This window comes from Trachemys scripta, chromosome 8 (genome assembly GCF_013100865.1).
Source record: "Trachemys scripta elegans isolate TJP31775 chromosome 8, CAS_Tse_1.0, whole genome shotgun sequence".
NCBI lineage: Eukaryota > Metazoa > Chordata > Testudines > Emydidae > Trachemys > Trachemys scripta.
This window is the reverse complement of record NC_048305.1, coordinates 2,436,192-2,449,045: the sequence shown is the minus strand read 5'-3', so window position 1 is coordinate 2,449,045 and position 12,854 is coordinate 2,436,192.

Below are 12,854 nucleotides of genomic sequence, written 5' to 3'. Positions count from 1 at the left end.
TTTAACACACTGAATTTGCTGTATTTACTCGCCCCGAACCTTGCATCTACCTTTAGCCTCGCTTTAAAAAATATTCTGCTCACTTTTACATTCACAACTGGTCAATGGTAAAAATCGTACCTAGTTCTGCATATACTTCCATGCATCTTCCACAGAATTCAGGGCTCTCCTTTTTACAATAAAGGAGGTGGGAATTGTTACTCGTTTGGCAGACTGAAATTACAAGACCCATGATTCTCCAGTCATTCTTTTTATGCACAGGTGAAACAACAGTTTTAAATGTTGTGGCTTATTAAAATTACAAAATGGAATTTTTTTTCCTGAAGGGGCAACATACAACCTCCACTCTGCTTCTTTCTCTGCATTGGGATGTGTTGTTCCACTGGTAACTTGGTAACAGCATACACACATGTAAACACACCCATTTGACGGCAGCATCCCTTAGAACAGGCTAACTGAAAACAGGGATGTAGAGAGACCAGAAGATCAAGTTTGTGAAACTTTCTTCCCTGTGCATCACTTAGGAAATAAGCTGCCAGAATTTACAAAGTAAACCCTTCAGCATTTAGGGGCATCTATCCATGAGATTATTAGGCTAAAAGTTTCCTGCTACCATCCATCTCAGAATGCCAGAGGAGTCCCATGAGAACTTGCCTTATAGGCAAATCCCAAGAGAAGAACATCTGGATTTAAGATGCAATTGCCCTGTATTTAACCCGGGGCCATTACGAAAAATTATCTTCCTTTCTTCTTAGTAAATATTTATATTATGGTAGTGCACAAAGGCTGCAATCTAATGTGGAACTCCAGCGTGCTAGGCTCTGTACAGACATAGAAAAGAGACAGTCTCGGCCAGGAAGAGCTTTTTTTTTCTTTCAGCAAAAGTGGGATGAACTTCTCTCCCCTCCGGACTAGCCTGACGCAGCAGTTGGTGCAGCTGAACTGATTCCAATCCCTAAGGTCTCCTCTAGACTAGGAAAAATCAGTACTTTGTTCCCTCAAGTTAGCTCAGTTGTGCCAGTTTAACTCAACTGGAAAACCTCACTCTAGACCAATGTGGGCACAGTTTAAATCATCAGCTTGACTTTAGCAGGTCCAGTTATAAGCTAGATTTTAACTTAGGCTGTGTCTACACTAAAGAGCAGCTGCACCCGAGAGAGCTCTCCTGTCGACATAATTAAACCACCCCCAAGGAGCAGTGGTAGCTCTGTTGGTGGGAGACGCTCTCCTGCCAAGAACACGCTGTGCACACTGCCACTTATGCCGGTGAAACGTATGTCACTCAGAGGTGTGGTTTTTTCACACTCCTGAGCGACAAAAGTTTTGCCGACGTATGTGCTAGTGTAGACATGGCCTCCATCAGTTTGGCATGTGCTAAAGTACATGTTTTGTCATGACTAGAGGTTTAGAAGGCGTTGATTAGATGGAGCTAGATCACACAATGCAACATCACCCCTTTAAATACTAGTCTAGTCATGGCCGAAGTGTGGAAAGCAGCAGGTCAGGATTTGCACGGATTGAGCTAACTGGGGTTTATCCCTCTCGCGGCTTGTCCTTGTTTGCATTTGGGGTCAGCACTGGTGCAGCTCCACTGATTGCTGAATCGGGCTGTTCCTGAGGGAGCGCAAGGCCTTCCTTAGCTTCCTCACTCCCGTCCGCTTGCAATCCTTGTATTGAAGGGAGGTTGGGGGAGTGGGAGAAAGAAACTATAGCTGGCTAAGGATTTGCTACTTTGGGACAGATTTTAAAATAGGGGCTCTGATGAATCAGCTACTGTAGCCTTAACAAACTATGACCCAAACCTCCTAAACACCAATTTGCTCTGCAAATTGCTTTTCTGAAGAGGAAAAATACATCCAATATAAAACAGAAACAGGATTGAACCTCTCAGGGGAGGTCTAGCTGGGAGCATTCCATGGGTCGGCAGACACATGCTAGCGGGGCTCAAGTGAACATCCTCAAAACAGCAGCGTGGAAAATTGCAGCACTGGTGGTAGAACGAGCAAGGTGCCCATGTACAAGCCCACCCAGCCCCCTGGGTCTGTAGTCGAGTGGCTAGCTCGTGCCGCCCTCCTTCCCCTGCATGCTTGTAATGTCCACACGGCTATTTTTAGTGCACTAGCTCAAGCAGATTTAGAGCATGGCCGAGCTCTGCCTCTGGAAAGCCGACTCGGTGATAAAGTTTCACTGTCGTCGGCTTAGTTCAAACCTTCTTGCTGCTTCTCTCCCAGACGTGGGTGAGTTTTGAGCCCCGTTGGGATGACTCATCCCTGTCCTCACACCCTGCACTGTGAGAAGGCAAAGCTGGTGGAACAGTTGTGGGAAACCAGGAAGTGGGCTCTGAAATGCAGAGATTCTGAAATCTAAGCGCTTACAAATGCTGTGACCTCCTGACTCCCTGCAGCACCATTTTTCAGAAAGCATATCATGAGGGCTATTCACACATGTATTCAATCCACACACACACACACACACACACAGAGGGATCACTGGCCTGCCAATTGAAGGCGTTCCCATTTCTAGACAGCTATGACAAACTACAGCCTTTTTACTACCTTGATAAACATAATGGGCCACTTTTGTAATTTTAGCTATAAAGGCACTTCTGCTAGATCTCAGGACAGCATTCCAGTGTTAGAGAGAGAGAGAGAGAGAGGAATAAAAGAAGTTCAGAAATAATGTGGTGACAGGCCAGAGAACAGAGCTCATAGTTATAACACACCCACAGAGTGTTTCCTGTGAAAACAATATCCTCCCAGCTCTGTCTGAAATGCTCGCTGGCTTCCCTGCTTAAAGGAGCAATTTTCCAGGGCTATATTTTAGATGTTCAGTTTACTTTTGTAAACTGCCCACAGTTTAATTTGTCACTGTCCTACTACTCTAATTCAGTGACTCCGAAGTCACTCAGATGCACAACCCACTGCCCTGAAAGTCATCGGGATTATTGATTTATTTATGTTATGTATTGGTCAATAGGGTACAGCCTAGGAACCTCAGTCAATAATCAGGAGCTCAGCGTGCTAGGCACCGTACAGACAAGTATAAGGGAAGACGGTCCGTGTACCAGAGAACGCACAATCTAAATGGGAGACCGGACACAATGGCTGGATGAAACAGACAAGGAAGTGAGAGCAGGTTGTGCAGGTGAAATGCAGAAAAGCAGAAGTCACAGTCACAGCAGATGTGTGGGTCTAAAGAGAGAGACGAGTCAAAGACACCCAGATTATGGGCCTGTGTGACTTGGGGGAGTGATGGTGGAAGGTGACAGAGATACAGAAATGGAAGTGGGGGAAGGCTTGGTGAGGGGAAAGGATCATAAGCTCAATTGTGGCCACGTTGAGCTCAAGACGCCAACTGGACATCCAGGAAGAGATGCCAAAAAGACAGTCAGAGATGTGAAGAGAGCGGTTTCTAGAGAAATTCGTCCGCATAGTGTATTTGAAGCCAGACTTGTGTTTAAAAGCAGCTGGACTTGAGAGTGTAGCATAAGGAGAACCTGGGGTCAAGACAGACCCTCTCATAGAGAGAGAAAGGGGGACTCATCAGATGAGACACTGAAGGAGCCATCACAGAATTCCAAGCACAAACTCATCCTTAATATAAGCAGGTTCAACTCCCATTGAAGTGTCTGTGGCAAGATGTGTCTAAATGGTGGTAAATTTCCAGTAACCCATATTGATCATGATTCATCATTCCTTTTAGACCAACTTACATCACTGCTGAATTGGCTATTGGACTGGACTGGAATAATGGCAATGTTGCTGATTGAAATGCTTTGAGAGAGCTGGGTGAGAAAACTTGCAACAAGGCCAGGCCTGCAAAGGTAGGCCTATCTAGCATACGAAGCCCAGGTCTGCTTGACACATGCCTGCAGACTGAGTGTTTGGCTTCTTCTCAAGCTTGAGTCTGAGAATAAATCCATTCACCAATATAAAAGAAATGTAGAATCTGGGGGAAAACACAGCATTAGCTGTGGCTATTCCAAAAAATGGAGGCCCAGTCATAATGTTTTCATATTGTATAAGACATCTTTCTGTTCAGAGAATAAATAATGCAGCTATGTACTTCTGAATACTGAAGTGTGCATGATCTGTTTGTACGATATGCTCCACTTTCCGTAACATCTGGTTCTAGCCAGTTGCTATCAGACCCTTAGGTTTACAAGCACTAAATTCACTCAGTTTTTAATGTAGAGGAAAATACAACCCAAAAGGCATAATGTTTACAAGCATTTTTTTGTGGGAGAAGAGACATGAAGCCAACTTCTGTGTTCAGACAGAGCCCAGCCTTTGCATTTTTGGGTGGGCCTTCCAAACAATTTTTGAGGCTACACCCTTTCAAGCCAAACATAACTAATTCCTGTCAGCTATTATCACTCCCGTATGGACCAGCTTGGCCTAACGATTTTAGGGAGGGTCAATGAGATGATGCCTTGGAATCTCCCCAGATAGAACTGATTTGTACATAAGATGTGTACACTAGATGTGTACACATATGTATGCGCCCGCATGTGTGTACTCGTTACTTTGTTTCTTTATTTCATTGTCAACACATGCAAGCACAAAATAAGGCCCTGACCCTGCAAAGACTCATGCCTGGTGTCACAGGAGTGTCAAGTGAAGCCAATGCATGCATCTTTGCAGAACTGTGCCTAGCCAAAGAAACCAGGCCGGATGACAGAGATCTGAAATCACAGTCCACCAAAGCACCACCCACAAGCCAGACCTACCCCTTCCAGTCATTCATAAAAGAACAAACAAAAAATCCTTCCAATTTCAAGTCTCCCCCAAACACCAACCCCTCAGAGACCCCAAAGCCAGGGCCGGCTCCAGGCACCAAGCTGGTGCTTGGGGCGGCAGATTGTTGGAGGTGGCATTCTGCCCAATCCTAGGGCGGCACGGCCGCTTTTTTTTGTTTGTTTGTTCTTGTTCCGCTCCGGCCGCCCTGTAGAGGGTGGCGGTGCGGAGAACCAGAGCGCCCTGCAGGGCAGTCCTCTTCCTTCTCTCCCTGCCGACCGGCACGGAGCCCTCGCGGCAGGCGGCAGGAGGTGGCGCAGCGGGAGGGGCCGCGTGGCAGCGCCCCTGCTGTAGCCCTGGCCGCCCCTTTCTCTCTCTCCCCACAGGCCCTTAGATTAGAGATGGCCAGCTCTGGGCTTACACAGTTGGTATGTTGCTGAAGCCAAAACATGATCATTTCACCGTTGCTTTGTCCTCCAACCCATTGCCCTGGCTTGTTTTCGTCCGCCCTGTTGTCACTCACTATGTGCTAAGATTGTAAGCTATTTGGGACTGGAACTGTCTTTTATTACATTTGGTCATAAGCTGGGCCCTGAATCAGGGATTCCTGCAATGCTACACCTAATACTGATCCAACTAATAATTAATACTGGATTCCATTGCTCTGCAACCAGGACAGATATCCATCTTAACTAGAATTTTTTAAAAATATATTCCTAATTAGGCCATTCTAGGACCAAAGGCCATGTTTCTACACCTCAAGTGAAATTCAGCCCAAGAGTTACTTATTGGAGTCACACCTGGAATGAATCTGGACCATTGAACAATGTTTTTCTGCCTGTTTCTTTTGAAGAATGAACCTGTGTAATCTTTATATGTATATATATCGGGGAAGTAGCTGCACAAGCCAAAAATTCCTTATGAATGACAGCCGAAATGCTATAAGCAAAGCCTTTGTTTCTAGTAAGAATCAGAGGTAAAAGAAATGTCCCATTGTAAAGATCTGGGCAGTCTACTCCCAAGCTGACCTGTAATGGCATGGCACCAATTCAGACCCTGCATTACTACATAAGGTTGCCACAGTTATTTCTCTGTTGTTACCAAACATTACAACTAAAACTATTCTGTGGTCGTATAGGCAGGAAAAGTGACATCATTCTCGAAACCACTAATCCAAAAAGTTTTGGAATCCATAAGACAAACTGCATTCTAATTAGGAATAAGAAACAATGACATTTGAAATGAAGAAATTTCTTGGATTATTTTTTTTCCCTAATCCTCCCTTGGTTTCCCTTCAAGCCAAAGTCATGACAAGTGCACTAGGGCTGATAAAAACCACACACCTCTGAGGTCATTATTGGGGGGGTTAAAAACATTTTTTAACGCAAAATAAGGGGAAAAAATCCTTGTGTTGAGTGTCATGTCTCCATAAAAGCAGAGTTTGGGAATTTGCAGCACTGGGGCTACAGCATAGAACCACCGAGGGGGTTCTTCACAGATTATCACAGCTACTCTTTTCCAACTGAGACTAAAAAAAGACTCTGTTTTAAATACTATAGTTTAATAAATTGATTACTTGGTGCCCTTGAGTGAAGCTAGGCAGGTGGCAGTAACAGCCATTGAGTGACTCAGTGGTGGGAATATTCATTGTTGGGAATAACCAAGATTACTCCCACGAGATGCACCATTTCCAGAAGTCTGCAGATCTGTCCAGCTCATGCTGGTGATTCCGAAGAAATGTGTAGTTCCATTGAAATGGAAACACGTAGTGAAATCAATTTTTCTGGGATCTCGTCCCATTTCAACATTTTCAGAATGAAACCTTTTGATGTTTCATTTTGAAATGACTTTTGTTTCATTTCTTTACCATTTTATCACTTTTTTTTGTATTTAACACTATTATAAATGCTGGAGGCAAAGCAGGGTTTGGGGTGGAGGTTGACAACTCACGACCCCCCATGTAATAACCTCGTGACCCCCTGAGAGGTCACGACCCCCAGTTTGAGAACCCCTGTATTAGAATATAATACAATTTCTTTTTAAATAATCAAACTCAGAATGAAACATTTTGTTCCACCCAACATCATTTTTTTTTAAAAAATTTTCTTCACAATTTCAAAATTTTTGGTTTTCGCTCCTGATCAGAATAAAGCCAAATTTCAAAATTTCAAAATCTGCTGCAAAATGGAACTTCCTTCCTCTGCACAGCAATCCTGATGTCCTACCTATGCACCATGTAATACTTGCTTTAAAGATGACTCCTAAGCACCACTGTAGTGCCCAAATGCAAAAAGTCTTCCGAATAAATTACTGCTTATGAGTGGCATTCCAAGTCTAACTGCAGGCCTGGATTATGCAACTCGGACTTACATGAGTAGCCCCATTGACGTTAAAAGGGAAAAGTAGTCACTCACAGAGAGATCCAGCAACAGCAATATAAGACATCAAATCACTCAAACATTCCCAATGTGTGTCCCATTAGAGGATCGGTGACATAACAAGTTCAGGCAAATGGGATCTCCAAACGCTTCCTGCTACCACCCATCTCCCAGTTGTCCCCGTCTGGAGGAAGAAATAATGAGAATAGTTACAGAGGATGCTGCAAAGAATCACCTTCCAACACGCACCTGCTGAAAGGTTGGATTAACTGTCTGGTCGTTTTAGGAACAGAATAAATCTTGACATGCTTTGAAAAGGCATCCTCACTCATTTCAGAGTTCCCATTCTGCTGGGTTTTGTCTCAGTCAAAGCTGGTTTTCTAAAAGCGCCATTATTAATATTGAATCTGCACCTTGCATGCACCTGCGGGCTTATCACTCTGTATGGGCTATTCTTAATTCATTTGATTTTTGATAACATTTTGTGGTGTGGACACCAGCTTTATGGGTGCTGGGCTGAGATCACTGATTTGTTCAACAGTGGCTCACTGAACAGGCATCAGATGGCAGCAAGAAACTATTGTTTTATTCCAGAAGAGAGAGAAAGAGAGAGAAGTAGCTTGACAACTTGATTGTACAATCCAACTCTCCACAAAATGAGAGAGATTCTGCCCTCGGCTACATCTGTGCTGACTCACTGAAATCAGGGAAGACAACAGCTGGATGTGTGTGTGTGTGTGTGTGTGTGTGTGTAATGTGCTGTGTACATTTGTGTCACTTTATACATTTTAATTAAAATCCGAATGCTACCCATCATTTATAGCACCTTCTGATTTACATTGCTACTTTTCTTTTGAATTGTCACAACAGCAATAATGTCCTATGATAATCTGTCCTTCCTCTGCAGCGCCTGCTGCTGGCCACTGCTGGGGAGTGGATACTGAACTACAATAACCAACGGCAATTTTTGATAATTCCTGTATTTTTTGTTCAGTCATTGGCTAGTAATCTGAAGTGTCCTGGACTCTAGCAATCTCCTGTATGTAGCTGTTAAGGGCCTGAGCCAAAGCCCATTGCAGTCCATGGGAGTCTTTCTGTGGATTTTAATCAGGTTTGGATCAGGCCCCAAAAGTGCCATGTTATTGATTCTTTTATTATTATTATTTATTATTTGTATTGCTCTAGCCCCCGGGGGCCCTAGTCATGGCCCAGGGGCTAGGTGCTGTACAAACATAGAACAAACAGTCCCTGCCTCCAAAGAGCTCTCAGAATTTCATTGTACAACAGGCAAAATGTGAGATAGGATTAGATACAATGTGGGGAGAAACTGTAGCAGAATGTCCCTCTGCCAGCTCCCGAATTCAGTGAAATCTCATTTTCCCATTATAAACAGCACTTCAGCATTAAACAGCAGAATCCAGTCCTCTTAATTTCAAATAAACAATATGTCATCTCCAAAGTGGTTACGGCACCAGTTCTGAAGCAATTATTAACTTTTATTTCTAACCTTGCCTAAAAAAGATTTTTAAAAAGTGAACAACAGATTTTTTGCATTTATAAATAAGAGTCAAGTACTGAAATGATTTATTTCTAGATATTTTTTTAGTATAGTTACTGTTTTGGAAACTAATGTGTCAGGACAGTATTACATCTCCAGCCTTGACTGATGCAACAGCCCGTCATTTCTACAGGCTTTTTAAGAGAATGAATGTTGGAATTTTATCAGTAGTTTATATTTGCTATCTGATAATTACAGTGATGCTTGGTTATGGGAACAAAAGTCAGATGAAAGAGGACATCATCATAACAGCATATGCTATTCCTCATGGTACTTGAGACAAACAAGAACAAAATAAAACAAAGTTAGGTGAAAGGCTTTTTTTCTCTGAATAAATTTCCTTCTGTCTGCAAGCTTCTCCCCATTTGCCGTTTGTACAGAAAGGCCCCTGTTAGTCATTCCTTGTTATAGATATTGTATAGTAAGACGTGTCCAAAAATCTGCGAAGAGCTTTTGTAAGTGAGATGTCTTTATGCTGAGTACCAACAGTTAGTAATCAGACAGTGGTTCTCCCTTAAAACTTTTCTGTGTTGCATTTGTAATTAGGTAAGATTGCCACAGTACTGAGAACAGGGGACAACAAGGGAATAGCATGAATATTGCACTAACTTTATTTACTTAGAAAGGCAATTGAGAATGTTCTGAGTGCAACCACTGTAGAGAAGGGAAGTTCACTTTTAATAAGTTTGATTAATGTGATTTCAGATGTTGCCGTATGTTGTCAGGTACTGTAGGGCATTTGTTTCAATGAAGATAACATTGAAAATGGGAACTGTCTGTGCTTGTCTAAGATTCCAACACAACAGAAAACACTGTGTGTTTATTTTCTGAGTGTTTCTCAGTGCAAGATTTTTTTCAGGTCTTGTATTCAAATTCCATTGTACATGTACTTGGGATTTATTAAATACGCAAAGAATTCTGCAAGTGCAATCCCTTTTGCAAACATTGGCCTGCAAATTCTGATTTCAATATTTTCTGATCTTGCCTATGAGAAAATTACTCCCCACATTCTAGAGCAGCCAAAATAGGCACACCACCAAGCAGAGGGAAATCAGCAGATCCTGGCTTCTCACAGCTCAGAAGAAAAGGGTTCGTCTTCAGACCTTAGCAAACCGACAAGCTGTTGAGTAAGATCTCATTGTAGAGGTGTGAGAGGCAGGATTTAATTTGTAATGAAAGAGGGGCCAGGGCTCAAGCAATTTTCTGATTTTCATAACCGATGCATCAAACCCAGAGGTGCCGGGGCTATGAACTGCCAAGCCTAGAGGTGCCGGGGCTCAACCCTGGCACAAATTAAGCACTAGTGAGAGGTCTACAGAACATCAAGCCCCCAAACCGGGAAGCAGCTCAGTTGTTCTGGAGACCTGCAACCAAGTGTTATATTGTGCCAGTTTGGAAAATGGCTGCCTGCAGGCAAAAAGCCTGGAGTGTAGCCTGTGCACATGGATTGAAGAGGCAGAAATATGAGAGCGCTGCTTGGGCTAAGAACAAAAAATAAACAGAACCAGGGTCCTAAATAAATGATATTATTTCAAATTTATTTGTAACATATTTGTATTCCAGTAGCACCTAGCGGCCCCATCCGAGATCAACACCCCTTCATGCTCAGGGCTGTACATAGAGATATTTCCTCCCTAGAAAAGCTTGCAGTCTAAGCTTACAAGATGGTGGGGGGAGAAGTAGTATTATTTACCCCCCATTTATAGATGGGAAACTGAGGCACAGAGAAATTCGGTGACTTTAAGAGTTGTCTTTTTCTCCTAGAGGAACACAAAGGTTTTTCCTTGGCAAATGTTGGGATGTAAAGTAATAAAAACAATATTGAAAAAAAGTAAAGCTAGGCACCTCGCTTGAGGAAACAGAATAGGTGGATCAGAATTAATACAAGCCATTTAAATCGGTGCCCTACCAGCGCCAGATGGGAAAGGTAAGAAATGTTTTACTCTGACAATAAATGTCAGCTTCCCCATTGGATACAAAGCAAAACAGTTACATTTTCAACCTCTAGCTGCCAGGGACTCCGATGAGCATTTTCCTACCACAGACATTTTGCAGGCAATGAGGAAAAAATGCCACATGCCAAAGGCATTAAAAGAAGGGGCCAAACATGAATAATTCATTTGGAATTCACTATGACGGTATTAGTCATAATGAAACCTAAGCTGGTATTAACATGCAGGTAATAGTTATGGTACTTCCTGAGGCATCACTATTAATAAAGAACAAGCATTAATAAGAGCCTAAAAAAGAGGGATAGTGTTTCTGCTTCTGTCTTCATGGAGCCCTGTCGGGGAGCAGTGGTTTCTGATCATCTCTAATAAAATACACCAGGCCAAAACCTAACATTTCCTTTAAAAAAAATCACTCAAAGTTGTTACAGGGCAGGAGTCAGGATTAGACCTGGGCAAAGGCTGGAAAACGGTGTTCAGAAGCATTCGTTCAAATTCCACAGAGCTGATTGCTTTGACCATATGTATGCTCTCTTCTGTTTGCATTTCCACGGGCATTCGTGCAAATGGGTTTGTGTTTACCCAGATGTGTGGGGAACAGGAATACCGACTGTCACATGAGAGTGCTGGAGTTCACACACAGTGCTGGTCATGCTGTATCATTGTTGTACTAGATTCTCTAGACCCCCAAACTGAGATCAGGGTTCCCTGGTGTACAAATGCATAGTTAAGAAATGACCCAATAGGCGAGCAGAAACAACACACAAACCAATCACACACCAGGCAGGCCTGAATCCATCCAGTGTTTGAGTTGTTGCTGCAGTCCCATTGAAGCCACCACTGGCTCGTTATTTTTAGTTTTTGAAGTCACTGAGACCTAAGCGTATGTTTAAAGTTAAGCACGTGCTTATGTGCTTTGCTGAATCGGGGCCATACCGAATAACAAATAGTGAATAATCAAAGCTATAGTCAAAGTTAAAAGGTCGCAAACCACTCATATACTGAAATATGTTTGCATAAAGCTTTTATCAGAGCATACAGTTGTAAAACATCAAAGTCTGATCAGAGATGATTCACAAACAGCCCCACAAATAAGGGCTAAATTCATTGGATGAATTGTGAACTATAAATAATTTGCTCATCTCTAGCACGGCCTATTTTAAATCTCAGCTTTGTCTCAGTTACCAACCACTTTAGCCTAATGCAAACCATCAGCTCATTGAGAAGACAGGTTCACAGTACAGCTTCCATCATCCGTTCCATCACCATAACCCTTAAACAATGAGCAAAGTGCACCTGCTCAAATGGGTTGAGTTGAGAAAGCAATCTGACTGGCTAATGAAGAACCTGCAATATGTAATTATGAGATCCTAGCCACATGAGGTGAAACTAATTAACCAAAACATTAAAATCACAATAAACGTTAACACTAGTTGAGTGCACTAATACCCGGCAAAGTGTGCAGTTATGATGCTATGTACATAACTCTGAGGTGTGCCAATTCACAAAGCTCTGCAGGCATACACAATATGAGATCATAACGATAGACTGGACTCCACCCTGCTGTGCATTATTGCTGACGCTTACTGTACACCAGACAAAACAACTCGATTCCCTTCGAGTAGGCGCCTTCCTAATAAACAGGAATAAAAATCATTCTACCGTCTTTTATGTCTTGACACAGGTACTGCAGGTCTGCAAAAATAAAGACCTGACATTTACCATTCGTAGGTTCTGCAGAAACCGAAGTTTAGCCTCTGAAGCTGTAGGAGCAAAAGAATATGAAGTTCATCACCTCCCAACAGTACTTTTGAAGGGGAAGAGCTGGAGATGAACCTTGACTGCTAGGGCTGAGTGCCCCAACAGGAGGGTCAGGTTGAGGATGTTTTTACCTGCTATTGTGAACCTGCACAGGTGCTGGGAACTAAACGTATATTGACATGAAAGGGAGCGAGTGTTTGGTTCATCCTTGAAGATGAGGACTCAGCACTACACTGGTTGAGTGGTAACAGAGGGGCACATTCTGGCTGGTCTCTGCATAGCGCACAGCATTGGGTGAAGGTGCAAGGAGCTTCCTTTGCATCCTATACTGAATGAAGAACAGGAGTACTTGTGGCACCTTAGAGACTAACAGATTTATTAGAGCATAAGCTTTCGTGGACTACAGCCCACTTCTTCGATATGCATCCGAAGAAGTGGGCTGTAGTCCACGAAAGCTTATGCTCTAATAAAT